The sequence below is a fragment of the Cuculus canorus genome, chromosome 26 (genome assembly GCF_017976375.1).
Source record: "Cuculus canorus isolate bCucCan1 chromosome 26, bCucCan1.pri, whole genome shotgun sequence".
NCBI lineage: Eukaryota > Metazoa > Chordata > Aves > Cuculiformes > Cuculidae > Cuculus > Cuculus canorus.
Window position 1 is genome coordinate 4,061,845 of NC_071426.1, and position 15,901 is coordinate 4,077,745.

The 15,901-nt window shown below is 44.9% G+C and overlaps 1 protein-coding gene across 7 annotated transcripts in view; it reads left to right on the top strand.

The window, feature by feature from the left end:
* The first annotated feature begins 14,905 nt into the window (after nucleotides 1-14,905).
* Nucleotides 14,906-15,901, top strand: part of LRRTM4 (leucine rich repeat transmembrane neuronal 4) — a 519,233-nt gene continuing 518,237 nt past the window's right edge. For 4 of the 7 annotated variants that reach the window (XM_054089008.1, XM_054089012.1, XM_054089006.1 and 1 more), the window contains exon 1: nucleotides 14,925-15,111. The gene's annotated coding sequence lies outside the window, so the exon portion shown is untranslated. Of the gene's footprint in view, nucleotides 15,112-15,901 lie in introns of all 7 variants that reach the window. The other 3 variants (XM_054089009.1, XM_054049570.1, XM_054049568.1) reach the window with 3 other exon arrangements.

Genomic DNA, 15,901 nt, shown 5'->3' on the forward strand with positions numbered 1-15,901 from the left:
AAATGTCAAGTGTAATAACAAAAGGTTTTAATAAACCTGTCAGAATTGTTTCATGTCAGATTGAGTGAAAAGGTTATGTATAATAATAATAAAAACAAGACCTAAAACAACGCTAAATTCGGCATCAGGAGGAGTCCTGGTCTATTGATCTCTCCGGAGAACTTTGTGCTTCACTGCTGCATTGGTTAGAAAAAGAAATTCTTTTGTACTATGCATTAAAACCTAACTCAGAATCGCATATATGCATGCAGTGCCTGATAGAAAAAGAAGTATTTTAAGCTCATCATTTCAGTACTGATGACTCCATTTGGGGAGCTGATGACAAGCTCCCTTTCTGAGATTTGTCAGATAACGAGAAATATCCTGGCACCTTCGTGCTCTATGAAATTGGGGTTTTTTTTTTTGAAGCCAACAAGGATGAGAACAGTTTTTTTGGACCCTGTTCAGGAAAGTAAAGTCCTTGCCTCGCTGCTTGACTTGAACTGGAGACGTGCAATTTGTTGCTATTTATTAAAAGCACAGGGTACATCTTATCACTGAGTGAGCTGCTGTCCTCCCACGCTTCCTCCAATGCATTTAATTCTCTCCTTTCCGTCCGCCAGCATAATCATTCCATTACAATTGCTTAGGAAAGTAGTAATTGGTTTCAAATGCTCCTGGTTGACCACTTTATAGCTGACTACTCGGTTGGGGACTCTGTGTTCTCCACGGAGCGCTTGATGTTGCCCATATTACTCATGGTTCCCTTAGTGCTCATCTTAAAAATTTCCTTCTCACCATGCTACTATTTCTGCTTGACCTTGCGTAGACATTGTCATAAGAGGATGTTGTTGTTAAGATGTTCTGAACCAAATGACTGTAATAATGTATACGGACTGCCCAGCTCCGATCAGCCATTAGCTGCTATAATTACTGCTCTTGTCCCTTTTAATTGCTATTTAATGATTTGTGTGATGTTCATTCCCAGAAGCACGAAACAAGTGGGTCCCAACGCACTGCGTGCCGGATGGGTGTCTCCACAAGGTCTGTGGAGGCAAGACGCTTCCATCAACTTCACGGACAAAAGAAACAATAGGTCAAAGGGGTGAATATGAGTAGTGACGTGTCTGAGACTCCGCGGTTGGTCAGTGGTGGAGCTGGGAATAGTCAGCTTGTGATTTAGGATGGCGAGTTCCTTCCATTAGCAGTAAAATTTGTTTCCACTACCAAATGGTAGCAGATCTTCAGCTGGCTTAGGAGCAGCTCTCAGGCACTGGACCAGGCTGCCCAGGGAAGCGGTTGGGTCACCGTACCTGGAGGTTTGTAGAAGATGAGTAGATGAGGTGCTCAGCGATCTGGGTTAGTAGAGGACAGGTACGGTTGGCTTCAATGCTCTTGGAGGTCTTTTCCAACCAAATGATTCAGTGTGTGGTGTACACATATCTGTGCAGCACATAGAGAGGTGAAACGAAGGGGCTTTGGGAATGGAATTTCTAAGCCTCTTTCACTGTTGAGAAATGTTTTGCTGCCTGTGCCATATTGCTACTTCGTTTTTTCCCTCAGACCTCTGTTCGTGTTCTCTCATGCTTATTGTGGTTTAAGCCCAGCAGGCAACGAAAAGCTGCTCGTTCACTCCTCCCACCCCGAGTGGAATGGGGGAGACAGTCGGAAAGGTAAAACGTAGAAAGCTCATGGGTTGAGATAAAGATAGTTTAATAGCTAAAACAAATAGCTGTGCATGCAAACAAGGCAAAGCTGGGAATTTGTTTACTCCTTCCCATTGCAGGCAGGTGTTCCGCCATTTCCAGGAAATCAGGATTTCACCGTGTGCAGTGGTTACTTGGGAAGAGAAGCACCATCGCCTCAAGCCTTCCTCCGCCCCTTCTCTTTGGGGAAGGGGAACATCACATCCTATGGTGTGGGCTATCCCTTGGATCAGCTGTCCTGGCTGTGTCCAATCCCAGCTCCTGGACTCCGTGTAAGCACTGCGCAGCAGCAGCTAAAACATACCGGTGTTATTAACACTGTTTCCAGCACAAATCCAAACCATAGCCCCATAGTATGTAATATAAACATAATTAACTCCGTCTCAGCCAAAACTGGCACAACACCCCATTCCTCAGAGAAAGAAATGTGTATTTCTTTGGGGCAGCTGACCGTGTAGCAGTGTCCCCCCTGCAGGGACACCTACGAAGGCATTCACAGGTGTGAGATGAAACTCTGAAGTGGTCAACCTGCTCATGGTGACTGCTTTCCCACCTCTAGTTTTGATTGTCCATGGAAATACACGTGCGTGATTCGTGTGCTTATCAGAGGGTGACGTAAAGGTGCGGGTTTTGGTCAATTGAAAAGGGAAAAAATGATTATTGAATAGAATAAATAGAATAAATAAGAATAAATTACAAATAATAATATAATAAATAATAATAATATAAATAATAAATAATAAATAAATAAGAATAAATAGAATAAATCCACAGGTTTTTGTTATTAGTTATTGTCTAATTACTAGTTCCAAATGATCTTCTTTTTTGCCAGGGCTTTAGTGAAAATGAAGCCCAGTAGTCTTAACTAGCAGAGACTGATGTACTGTTATCTGTTTCCTTCTCCCCTCCCTTTACAGCTGTTTAACACGGGCTGTTCGTGTTTGATCAAAGATCCGTGTACAATTCGGGTGATTCTACTTAGCAGTGTAGTGATCAGCAACTGCCTTCTGGGACAAATGAACGCAGACATGTCATGCATACCGGTAGCGTGTTGATAACTTCCCAACGACGGAGTCATGAAACATTTAAAGAGCAAAATGTTGTAGGTCGGGTGGATGCCAGCAGTAGCGAGCTGCTGTGCTCTGAGTTGGAAGAATGATTATCAAAGGCAATGAATGTCTTCATGTAGACTGAATTCTTTGCTGTCCAACGTCTCTGCATCTCTTGTTGGTGTTTTGGTTCTTGAGGACAACCCTAGGTCCTTGGATTAAACATTACATTAGCAGATGACACTGAGCTGGGTGGAAGTGTGGATCTGCTGGAGGGTAGGGAGGCTCCAAAGGGATCTGAACAGGCTGGATCGATGGGCTGAGACCAATGGGATGAGGTTCAACAAGGCCAAATGCCCGGTCCTGCACTTGGGGCACAACAACCCTGTGCAGCTCCAGACTGGGGGAAGAGTGGCTGGAGAGCTGCACGGAGGAGAAGGACCTGGGGGTGATGGTTGACAGCGACTGAACATGAGCCAGCAGTGTGCCCAGGGGGCCAAGAAGGCCAACGGCATCTTGGCTTGGATCAGAAATGGGGTCACCAGCAGGTCCAGGGAGGGGATTCTCCCTCTGTACTCAGCACTGGGGAGACCACACCTGGAATACTGTGTTCAGTTCTGGGCCCCTCACCACGAGAAGGATGTTGAGGCTCTGGAGCGTGTCCAGAGAAGAGCAACGAAGCTGGTGAGGGGCTGGAGAACGTCTGACGAGGAGCAGCTGAGGGACCTGGGGTTGTTTAGCCTGGAGAAGAGGAGGCTGAGGGGAGACCTTATTGCTCTCTACAACTGCCTGAAAGGAGGTTGTGGAGAGGAGGGAGCTGGGCTCTTCTCCCAAGTGACAGAGGACAGGACAAGGGGGAATGGCCTCAAGCTGTGCCAGGGGAGGTTCAGGTTGGATATCAGAAGAAAATTCTTCACAGAAAGAGTCATGGGGCACTGGAACAGCTGCCCAGGGAGGGGGTGGAGTCGCCTTCCCTGGTGGTGTTTAAGGAACGGGTGGATGAAGTGCTGAGGGACATGGTTTAGGGAGTGTTAGGAATGGTTGGACTCGATGATCCAGTGGGTCCTTTCCAACCTGGTGATTCTGTGATTACTGGAGTGGAAGCTCATGGTTGCTCACTCGAGCTGGACTCGGCTTTTCCTTCCACTCGTATGCCTTGAATATCGAAAGGAGGGATTTGTGGTACAAGCCGTGTGACGGCTTTAATTAGTACAAATGCTCCTCAGTTGTGAACTCTGATGATGGAGGTCATCGCGGTGTGAAATGTCCTATACGGATCCTCTGCAGTCTGACCTTTATCTTAGCCTCCAAAATTAAACCAGGGCTACTTTGCTTAGTAGTCCCTTTGCCCTCTCGTTTGGAGACAAGGATGCTATGAACCTATCCGTGACTGAAAAGCAAAGATGAATTTTGTTATCTGATAGGTTAAACTGTGAGATGTCAAACTTGAGCAGAAGGCTGGAATCCGGCGCTGGAACAGATGCAGCACAACAACAAAATAAGAGGCTTTAATAATGACATGAGTTCAAAATGAAAGGATTAGTTTGTTTTGCAAGAAAAGCTACGGGAAAGAAGTAGAATGAAGCTAAACAAAATGATTCCGTGGCTGAGGAAAAAAAAACCACTAAAGCTGTTTGGAGAAGTGAGGTTCTGAAGTTCAGCGAGGGCTGTAAAGATTAAAGTGGTAGCTTGAACGTCATGAAATAGAATTGATTCCGTGCTGTTGACTTATTGCTTTTGTTTTCTTCACTGGTTGAAAGATAGGCATGAAAAAGTAGTAGGAATATACAATAAAAATAATAAAGGAAATTAAGGGGAATTAGTGAAGAACGTTTCAGAAATTATTTTGCTCCTCTTGTTTATTGCTGAATATTTAGAGGTTCCCATGACAGCTCAAGGATTTTATTTCTAACTAAAACTATAAATGTTTTACTTCCTTTTCCTTCTGGTAATGTAAAAGGAGCTTTCTTTGGAGCTTTGTGTCTTCTGCTCAGGGTATGCCGCTCACTGGTGGCACTGCTAGGGGATGGCTAAGATTTTTGCTTGTTTATGGAGATAATGCTGGGACAGTTATCACCAATTTAATACATGATGAGGGACTCCATGGAATTTAACCTGGTCAAGATCTGCTATAGAATCATAGAATCAAAATAATTTGGGTTGGAAGGGACCATAAAGATCATCCAGTTCTCCCCCTTGCCATGGGCAGGGACACCTCCCGCTGGCTCAGGGGCTCCAAGCCCCATCCAACCTGGCCTGGAACCCCTCCAGGGATGGAGCAGCCACCACTGCTCTGGGCACCCTGTTCCAGGGCCTCCCCACTCTCATGGTGAAGAAATTCCTCCTTATGTCCAGTCTAAATCTGCCCCTCTCCAGTTTATCCCCGTTCCCCCTCGTCCCATCCCCACAAGCCTTTATGAACAGTCCCTCTCCAGCTTTCTTGGAGCCCCTTCAGGCACTGGAAGGTCACTATAAGGTCTCCTCAGAGCCTTCTCTTCTCCAGGCTGAACAACCCCAACTCTCTCAGCCTGTCCTCATATGGGAGGTGCTCCAGCCCTCGCATCATCCTTTGGACCCATTCCAACAGCTCCACGTCCTTCTTGTGGTGAAGATTCCAGAACTGGACACAATGAGAGGAGCAGAGGGGCAGAATCCCCTCCCTCCCTGCTGGCCACGCTGCTTTGGACGCAGCCCAGGACACGGTTGGTTTCTGGGCTGTGAGCACACATTGTGGCTCACGTTGAGCTTCTCATCGACCATCACCCCAAGTCCTTCTCCTCAGGGCTGCTCTCAATCCCATCATTCCCCCATCGTGCATTGAAGCCGCCACTCATCCCAACTCCAGTGCCTGTTCACAGGGCAGAGCCGCAGCGGAAGGGTCCTTCCAGCCGTCGTAGTCTCTCCAATTTTGAACTTTTCTTCTTGTGTGAAGAGAAACAGTTGCAGAGTTTCTCAGTGATTTATGTTCAGACGTTTTTCATCTGGGAACCCTTGAGAATTGTTTTAGCGCTATCGCACCTCTTTGATTCATTTTTCTCGTGGAAGTCTTTTCTAGAAGGCCAAATTGCTGGGCAGAGACACGTTGGGAGGAGGGAGGTGTTAGTGAGGAAAGAAACAGTAGCATTTGTTTCCTGATGTAGATAGTGCTTTAGCTGTAATTCTCACTGATAGACCAATTTCGGATTCTAGTATCTCCTAATCCTCTAGGGAACAATGGCCCCAGTGCTGTAAAACATAACAAGAATGCGGTATCTTTATTGTGTATTAATTAAGTTTTCTCATGTGCTGTAGAACTTCAGCGAACGGCAAGTTTAAATTTTCCAGTCAGGTTTGCATCTGTTATGTCCTAGATTAGAACGTGACAGACGAGCAGTGTTCGTGCGCCGAAAGACTACTCGGTGGTTTAGACACAAGACGGGAATTTTATTGCTGAAATTTGTTTTCTGGGCTGGATGTCCAGAGAAGAATTTGCTAAAGGGGAAGATGCCACAGCTCTTCCGTTTGTAGTCGGACTGAAAAATATGAAATATGCAGGGCCCTATTGTGCATTGAAGTCTTCCTGATGGAGAAAGTACTCAAAGAAGAAATAGACTTTCTATAATGTAATTACTTCTGTTTGACCCCAGAGTTGTGAAGCTCATTGGTTTCATCGTTGTTTAATTTAGTTGTGGGAAAAAGAGATTGCATAGACTTGATTCCCATTTATCTCAAGGCTGTTGTTCCGATAGGGAATCTTACTGACTCTTTGTAATGCTGAAATGGAGTAAAGGGGACTCGGTAGAAGTGAATGCGAAAGCTTTGGCAGAGTATGTGTGTGCTACACTTTGCAATGAAGGTACAGATAATCTTTAGAGTGCCTTAGATTAGCAAGATTAGCAATAAAGGTTATACACAAGGAATAGTTGAGTGGAATGCAGGAAACATGGATTTTAGACACGTCTATATACCACTTTATAGAATCCTGGAATGTCCTGAATTGGAAGGGACCCACAAGGATCATTGAGTCCAGCTCCTGTCCCTGCACAGGACACCCCAACATTCACACCGTGGGGCTGAGGATGTTGGCCAAATGCTTCAGGAATATTGTCAGGTTTAGCACCATGACTGCTTCCCTGGAGCTGTTCCAGGGCTCCACCACCCTCTGGGGAAGAACCTTTTCCTCATATCCAACCTAACCCTCCCCTGGCGCATCTTCCTGCCATTCCCTCGGGTAATACTCCTTGTGAATGCATGGGATGCAACAATCTTATGATGGCTTTTTTATGCATAGAAATGAATCCTTTGTCTTTCTAAGTATCGGCAACTTGTGTGCAGTAAAAGCTAATGATTCCCAAATATTGAAGTTAAGGTTACAAATAGGAGATTTCCTTGCTGTGGTTGAAATTCTAGTCCATGACCATGTCATTATTGGCCTGGAGAGCTGCTCTGTTACTCCACATCTGGAGTATTGTGTCCAGTTCTGGTGTCCTTAAACTAAGAAGGAGATGAAGCTGTTGGAACTGGTCCAGGGGAGTCTACAAGGGTGATCAGAGGGCTGGAGCACCTCCCATATGAAGACAGGCTGAGAGAGTTGGGGTTGTTCAGTGTGGAGAAGAGAAGGCTCCGAGGAGACTTTATAGCGACCTTCCAGTCCTGAAAGGGGCTACAAGAAACCTGGAGAGGGACTATTCCTAAAGGCTTGTGGGGATAGGATGAGGGGGAACTGGAGAGGAGCAGAGTTAGACATTAGGAAGAATTTCTTCACCATGAGAGTGAGATGTTCAAGAACGGTGTTTCTTCACCATCCCTGGAGGTGTTCAAGGCCAGGTTGGATGGGCCTTGGGCAGCCTGAGCCAGTGGGAGATGTCTCTGCCCATGGCGGGGTGGTTGGAACTGGATGATCTTTAAGGTCCCTTCCAACCCAAACTATTCTATGATTCTGTGTTTATTGGCCTGGAGGGCTCCTCTATTGTTGGTTACAGAATCGTTGCATCTTGGATATATTGTCTTGGTGCCAGTTCTTTTGATAATGTAGGTCCTTGAATAGAAAAAAAACCAACCCTGAATATCCAGAAAATTCTGGTTTTATTATTAACAGAAACAGTATAATTAGAACATGCTTTTAAAATCCTGAGAAATCTTTTAGTCTCTTACCTCCTTTTAACCTCCTAGGAAAACTGGATTGGGGGTTCTATAGTAATATTGTGGCAGCTGATAATTTAAGGGAAAGCCTGTATTTTCTGTGGAGCCTACTGATGAGATTCCGAATGGATGGCCCTGTGGTTCAGATCAATAGATATTTTCTTTTAGTGCTGATTTAGCTTTGACTGGAAAGGAAAGCAATTAAGCCGGACGTGGAGGATTTGTAAGTGCGCATAGATGTATTCATAAAGACAGCAGTGAGATGACCCACTTTTCATGGTCGTATTGAAATAGTAACATGTTTCAAGTAAATATCAAATGCCATCCAAACAGTTACCATAGCGATGATAGAAGAAATTTAATTTCAGTTAATGAAATTGAATATTTAGTTGATCCAGGTAATTTCCACAAGATATTGTAGACTCATTTCATACCCATATTTGAAGATATTCAAGAACAGATATTCTACCGTTGGCCAACACTTTTCTTTTTCTTCTTTTTTAAAGCATTTTTTGGGGGGTGAAAATAACCATTGTTGAACATTGGCCAACTGCACTTGCTACTTTAAGACAGTGTTCAATATTTATTAGTTTTCTCTGTCTTTATGAAGATAGATATCCAAGTCAGTGGGAAGAGAAATCTGTAAGAATGTGCTTGGGGAAGAGTTATAGCCTGACCTTATTTCTCCGTAAGAAAGCAACAGCAGAGGACTCAGTTTGCAGCTGAGTGTCTCTTGTTTTCTAATGTTGGTGAATACTGTCATGTACGGACAAATGGACAAATTCTAATAGATTTGTTCAGGAATTTCCTGGAAGTTTCTTGTATTATCTTGCATAGGTTTCAATTCTTAAGCTTGCATACCCATCCTCCTTGTGAATTGTCTAGCTGGCTCATGCTGTATGGAGGGGTTTTAAGCAGAAAGAAGGGAGATTTAGGTTAGATCTTGGAAGGAAATGTTTTGCTGTGAGGGTGGGGAGGCCCTGGCCCAGGTTGCCCAGAGCAGTGGTGGCTGCCCCATCCCTGGAGGGGTTCAAGGCCAGGTTGGATGGGGCTTGGAGCCTCTGATCCAGTGGGAGGTGTCCCTGCCCATGGCTCGGGGTTGGAACTGTGCTTTAACGTCCCTTCCAACCCAACCCATTCTATGATAAAGAGGTACTGGTAACTGGGGAGACTTACAAGTTCTTCATTCACTTTGAGTTGCACAGGTGTTCAGAAGGACAGGCTTGCTGAAGTGTCACTGCGTGTTACTATATTCCGTAAAAAATAGTGGATTTTGTTACTAGTTGCTCTAATGATAAATATTTATTTCCACTTTAAAAAGAAATTCTATTGCTGCTGTCTTCAGAATGTCCTTGAGTACATTTTTAGTGGGACTTTAATCAAATGTCATTTTAACTCTAGTCCTATTCTGCAAATCTCTAGTGAAATTCTATTAATTTTCAATTAAACTTCAAGTAAACCAATTAGCATTTTCATTTCTATAGAGCAACAAAGGCAGAATCAGTAATGAGTCTATCCGGTTGTTCACAGAGGAATAAATGGTCTGGATGGATTTCTCCAGTGTATCTTTCCGTGAAACTTTGTCAAGTATATTACCTTTATCATTTTCTCCTCTGCTTTAAGCTCCAAATTGGATTTCTTTTGCTATACAAAGCTGTATTCAGCCACTTCTTTTCCTGAGCTGTTTTCCAGTATTCTGTTTTCATTACAAATCCTTAATGTTGTGCCACTGTGTTTTTAGCAGAGCCAACGCGGGGTCCAGCTGAGGCAGGCACTCTAAAACCTTTCTTGTCCTGAGCAACTTCAGGACCTCAGTTAACAGAGGGCAGGAGAAGGAATTTTACCTTTTCAGTCTAATTACGTGAATAGGATTGTGTGAATTATCACAGCTGGAAACGGACTCGGGTCTGGATCGTTTCTGTCTCTATGCAGTATTTCATCCTTTCTTGCACTGTAGTGCTGCCTCCTCCTCGCAGACAATCGTGATCCCTGCCCTGAAGAGCTTCATTATAAAGAATCTATAGTCCCTGAGAGGGAATCCTGGAGTTCTTCCAGGGTGGGTATGGCATCATAAACTTTCATCATTATTTCAAGCTTGCAGCTGCCTGTAGTGATCTGCCTCTCCTTTGATGTTGTTCTGCTCTAATCGCTGGGCGCTGCGCTCCCTGCCCTTGTTTTCACCGGCTCCGGTGCTTCGCTGACCCTGTGTGGACCTGTCGGAGGTCAGTCGGCTCAGCAGAAAGCTCATAACTTCTTGTTGGTTGGGTTAGTTTTGTGCCAGGTTAAGTGGAATGAAGTGGATCCACTTGAGCTGCGATCGCAGTGCAGCTCACACCCCTGCTGTAGCCAAACTGGTGTTACCATCGTCTCTTCCACTGTCCTTTAAACTTGAAAGACGTACCTTATCACAGAATCACCACCAGGTTGGAAAGGACCCACTGGATCATCGAGTCCAACCATTCCTAACACTCCCTAAACCATGTCCCTCAGCACTTCATCCACCCGTTCCTTAAACACCTCCAGGGAAGGCAACTCCACCCCCTCCCTGGGCAGCTGTTCCAGTGCCCAATGACTCTTTCCATGAAGAATTTTCTTCTGATATCCAACCTGAACCTCCCCTGACACAGCTTCAGGCCATTCCCTCTTGTCCTGTCCTCTGTCCCTTGGGAGAAGAGCCCAGCTCCCTCCTCTCCACAACCTCCTTTCAGGGAGTTGTAGAGAGCAATAAGGTCTCCCCTCAGCCTCCTCTTCTCCAGGCTAAACACCCCCAGCTCTCTCAGCCGCTCCTCGTCAGACGTTCTCCAGCCCCTCACCAGCTTCGTTGCTCTCCTCTGGACACACTCCAGAGCCTCAACATCCTTCTTGTGGTGAGGGGCCCAGAACTGAACACAGGACTCAAGGTGCGGTCTCCCCAGTGCCGAGTACAGAGGGAGAATCCCCTCCCTGGACCTGCTGGTGACCCCATTTCTGATACTTTGGCTGAGTTTCATACTGAACTTATCCACTTGAGGCAGGAAGCCGTCTTCCTGGGGTTCTCTCAGTAGTTGACAGAGGACTGTGCTCTCTGAGGGATGCTTCAAGCACCTCAGCCGGTACCTATTGTAAAATCCTAATGCCAGAGCTCGTTTCACTGAGAGAAGAGGATATTGGGGGAGCCCAGCCACTTATTTCAACTAATGAAGTTGGGTTTGCTTACAGCAAGGGCCTTTAGCTCAACCAAATATAAACGAGACAGCCCTGGGCTCACAGGAGCACGAGCTGCTCTGCCCACTGGCCATGATCAAAGAGGAGCCCATCTCTCTTGCAGCTGGCACGCATTAAACCAGCGTTATGGCAAAACTATGAATTTCTGGCCCTGGCTTCAAGGATTCTTTGTTTTTTAAAGGAAGGACACCAAACGTTTTGCTTTTAACCAAAACCTCCATCTCTGCTAATCCCCCAGGTGATGTTCGTGTTTTCCTCCTGCATTAGGTGCTCTGTCTTCCTTCTGCTGCCACAGCACCGGCCCGGAGGACCCTTTACGCACAGGACGCTGCTCTTTTTTTCGGAAGCGTGCTCATAGAGATTATTTTTGGTTGTTTTTCCCCTCCTGCTGACTGTGCAGGAATCACCCTTTCCATGCTGTTGTCTTCCAAAGCCCAGTGCCTGCCGGTCGCCCTCACCTCAAAGAGCCAGCAGTTGGCTGGTGAACACCTTAGTCTTGTTTTTTTGTAGCATTTTTTCCTGGTAATATGAACAAAATGGGTTTCCCCAGCTGTCAGTGTGAGTACACAACATAGGCTTTGGTAATAAAGCTGTTCTCTCCAGCTGAAGCTGACATGCAACGTGTTTGCTTCCATAATTCCGATGCTTCAAGGCAGCGTGCAGTGTTCGGAAACAGCCCTGTCTCAAACCAAATCCCTCATTAAGGAACCCTTGACAGTTTTCTAAGGTATTTATGAGCTAGGAAAGGGAGAAGAAATAATGTTACGTATGTTTTGTATATGATATACAAATACACGGTGAGAACACCTCGGTTGTGTACCTTTTGCTTTGAGTGCCGGATCACCTGCAGGGAGATTTTTGCATCCACTGCTACGTGTAATGCCTGAGAGCGTGTGGGTGAGTGTGTGAATGAGCCTGATTCCCCGGAAGAATGGATAAAGGGTTAAGGAAGAGAGATGATGGGATTGAGAGCAGCCCTGAGGAGAAGGACTTGGGGTGCTGGGGGAGGAGAAGCTCAACATGAGCCAACAATGTGCGCTCACAGCCCAGAAACCAACCGTGTCCTGGACTGCATCCAAAGCAGTGCGGCCAGCAGGGAGGGAGGGGATTCTGCCCCTCTGTTCTTCTCTTGGGAGACCTCATCTGGAGTGTCATGTCCAGTTCTGGAATCCTCACCATAAGAATGAGATGGAGCTGTTGGAACGGTTCCATAGGAGGCTACAAAGATGATCGGAGGGCTGGAGCAGCTCTCATGTGAGGACAGGCTGAGAGAGTTGGGGTTGTTCAGCCTGGAGAAGAGGAGGCTCTGAGGAGACCTTAGAGCAGCTTCCAGTACTGAAAGGGGCTCCAGGACATTTTCCAAGGGCCTGTAGTAATAGGATGAGGGGGAATGGCTTTAAGTTGGAGCGGGGAAGATTTAGATTAGACATTAGGAAGAAGTTCTTCACTGTGAGGGTGGGGAGGCCCTGGCCCAGGTTGCCCAGAGCAGTGGTGGCTGCCCCATCCCTGGAGGGGTTCCAGGCCACGTTGGATGGGGCTCGGAGCCCCTGATCCAGTGGGAGGTGTCCCTGCCCATGGCAAGGGGGAGAACTGGATGGGCTTTGAAAGTCCCTTCCAACCCAAAGTATTCTACGATTCTATGAAGTTGCAGCCTTGCCCCCGGAGTTCTTCCCTGTGGTGAGGGGTAGTGGCCGGGGCTGCTCTTGCTTTGCTTGCCCGTCCCATTTATATTGGGTTGGTGCTAGAAAAATTGCCGTTTTTAATCATCAACTCGAAAACGCTCAATCTCAGCTAGAAAAAAATTCATTAATTGAAATAAGAACCATTAGATTCTACACTTTTTTCCCCAATAAGAAGCAACTTTAATTTGGTAGCATGAAATCTGGAACACTGGAACTGATGAATTCTTTGAAGGCATTTTGAGCTGCTGCTTGGTTATGGAAAACCTTCTCTTGTAGGAAGTTATTGAGATGCTTGCAAGTATGGTAATCGGTGGGAAAGAGGTCTGGGAAGGAAGATTGGTGGGGCAGAGTTTCATAGCCCAGTTTGTGCAGGTACTTGGAGCTTAAAAAGCAAAATGAGAGAGTAATGAAAACACTTGGTGGAGTCTTTCTCATCGGCAAGGTAAGAAGATGCACCAAAATCTAAAGCAGTGTGTGGCAATGACACACAGGCTCTGGTGTTGTGGAGATGTGACTGATTGCTAATGAGCCCAAATCAGTGTGTGCTATAAGCTGAAAATCTTCCTGCTCAGCACCAGTGCCCTGGGGCAGGCGTCCAAATGACACAGGAATGGGCACCGTGACAATTAGCGACCTGTTCCAGGCAGGCAATACGTGCTGAGCACGATACTATCGAATCCATGTCTTGGAGGTTATGTGGGTCTTTCTGATGACTCTGTTCCTGAGGTAGTATTTCAGTTTTAAGGTATCAATCAAATCACTTAAATCTCTTTCTACTGTCATCAAAACTATTAAGTAACCTGATGAGACAAAAGGGAGAACACGTTGAGCTAAAGGTTGAGGTGTTAAGGTATGCAGTTCTTTTACGTTTCATCTTACTTTTGCCCTCCTAACAGCCCGAGTTCAGTGTCACTGAAGCAAAAGCCTCCCAAGTTATACCACTGTGGATGAGGACGGCATCATTTTCTAAGAAAGAAGTGCTACGCAAATCCTTTTTTTTTTCAGCATAGTTTATTTTTTGCAGGGAAAAAAGCCAATGCGAAGTTATTAAAGCTACTGGTTCTAGGATTGACCCTTCTGTTTGACAGAATGCCATTCTCAATTCTAAATTACTTTTATTCTTTGTATAAGAATACAGGTTAAGCTTGAAAGAAGTTGGGTTTCTTGTTTGTTTGCTTAGGATTCCTAAGCACTTGGCTCTCTTCTGACAAGCCTTAATTGTGAGGAACAGAATGCAGTTTTCTATGAACCTAAAGAATTATTGAAAGTCTTAAAGTTTCTGTTATTCTAATAATAATACGACATGATTCTCTTGTGTGATATGAAATTATGGAAATCGAGCATTATTTGGGAAAATTGGGACAATCCTAAGGTGTACTCTTATACTTCTGGGGTTATATTTGCCCAGGGAGGTGGTTGAGTCCCCATCCCTGGAGGTATTTAGAAGACGGGTAGATGAGATGCTCAGAGACATGGTTTAATGGCAGATAGGAATGGTTGGACTCAATGATCCAGGAGGTCTTTTCCAACCTGATGATTCTATGATTCTATGATATTGTAAGGGATTGGAACTAACAGAAATGCCTTTGGTTTAGATTATAAGTTAACAGTTATCACATGTAGATGCTCCAGGTCTTGATTCTCCGGACTTGTCTCTAGTCTACTCATTTTTATTTGAGTGGAGTTGGTGCAGGATGCTCTGCTGTGGCTGGACTAAGAATTCCTGCTCATTTTGTCCTGCAGTTGATGTTGACAGAAGGTGCCGCGCAGGAGGGGACTGGGCTCTGGGTGGCTTTTGCATTCTAACAGCTGAGTTTTAGATTTATGTATATAGTGATGCATTTTAAAATGATGGCCGCAAGCAGAGTATTAAAAGCATTACTGTGACCTCTGGTATTTGGATCTATTGATAATAATAATCATTTGGGAGACGCTTTGTGGTCCCCTGATGAAAGTGAATGCGTAATTAGATATTTGAATTAATTATGTTGCACTTGTGTTAACTGAGAAGCCAAAAGGCTAAATGAGTCCCTCGGGGGCTCATGACAAGTTGGTGGCAGAAGTGAAAATAAAAAGATAAATTCACCTCCACGCCTTCCCGTAGCCGTAGACAAAGCTGGTAATTGCTCTTCCTTTCCTTTCTTTTTTTTATAGGAGAGGCCATGCGTTCCAAACTAGAGGCTAGGCAAAACGCCAGGCCTTGAAGAAAGAAGAGCTTTGCCTAAGCAGTACTTGCCTTAGGTCATCCTCCATGGTGTCCTGTCCATCTCCTGCAGACTGAGAGGGAACGCTTTTCCGTGGAAAATGGATGGTGCCATCAAAGAGCTGCAGAGCCTACTGAGAGCTCTATTTGCAGCTTCTTCATTGAAGGTAACTTATATAAACAAGCTCCCGTAAATCAGTTTAATTTATATAATTGAGGTGACAAATTAGAGAAAATAACCTAGTGACAAACTATTGTAATTACGGAAAATCATCCAGTCAACTAATTGAAGCAGCAATCTATCAACAAAACTTATATATTTAAACACCACACTCCATGCAGTAATTCCAAGGGTAGAGCCAGTGATAGTTCTTCTTCATAAGGGAAGAAAACAAATGGAAGCCTGAATTTTTTAAGGCTCTGCTTTGGAAGCTGAGTGGAGGTAACTTCATGTCATGCTCTTGTTGCTGCTTAAGGCCATCAGCTGTAGGCAGAAACACTTTGAGTCTTTGTGAGATCTTGGAATCAGTGAACTCCTTGGAAAGGAATGTGGTTTCGGCTTGTGATCCAAGCAGGAATTCTTGTGACATGACTTTTTAATAGGTTGTGACAAGTGTACCGTATGCTGATGTGCAATGTTTTTCCCCAGATGTACTTGGAATGCTGTTTTCTGAGCAGCAATAATCATAGTTAATTATTATTAAAATTGCTCAGTTATTAATTATTACTATAATTGATCATTTTGAGTAAATAAGCTTTTCATTTGCATTCTTGCAGATTTTTTTTTGTGCTTATCCCTAACGCAAGGGAAAAAGGAGTGGGAGCAGAGGCAGTTCTGCTTAGCTACAGTTATTTTTGACGTAGTATATAATTATGTCTATAATTCTATTTAGTACAGAGCAAATGCAGTAAATGAGACTAAGGATAAGCTTGACTTCCCTCGTACAAGCATCCCAG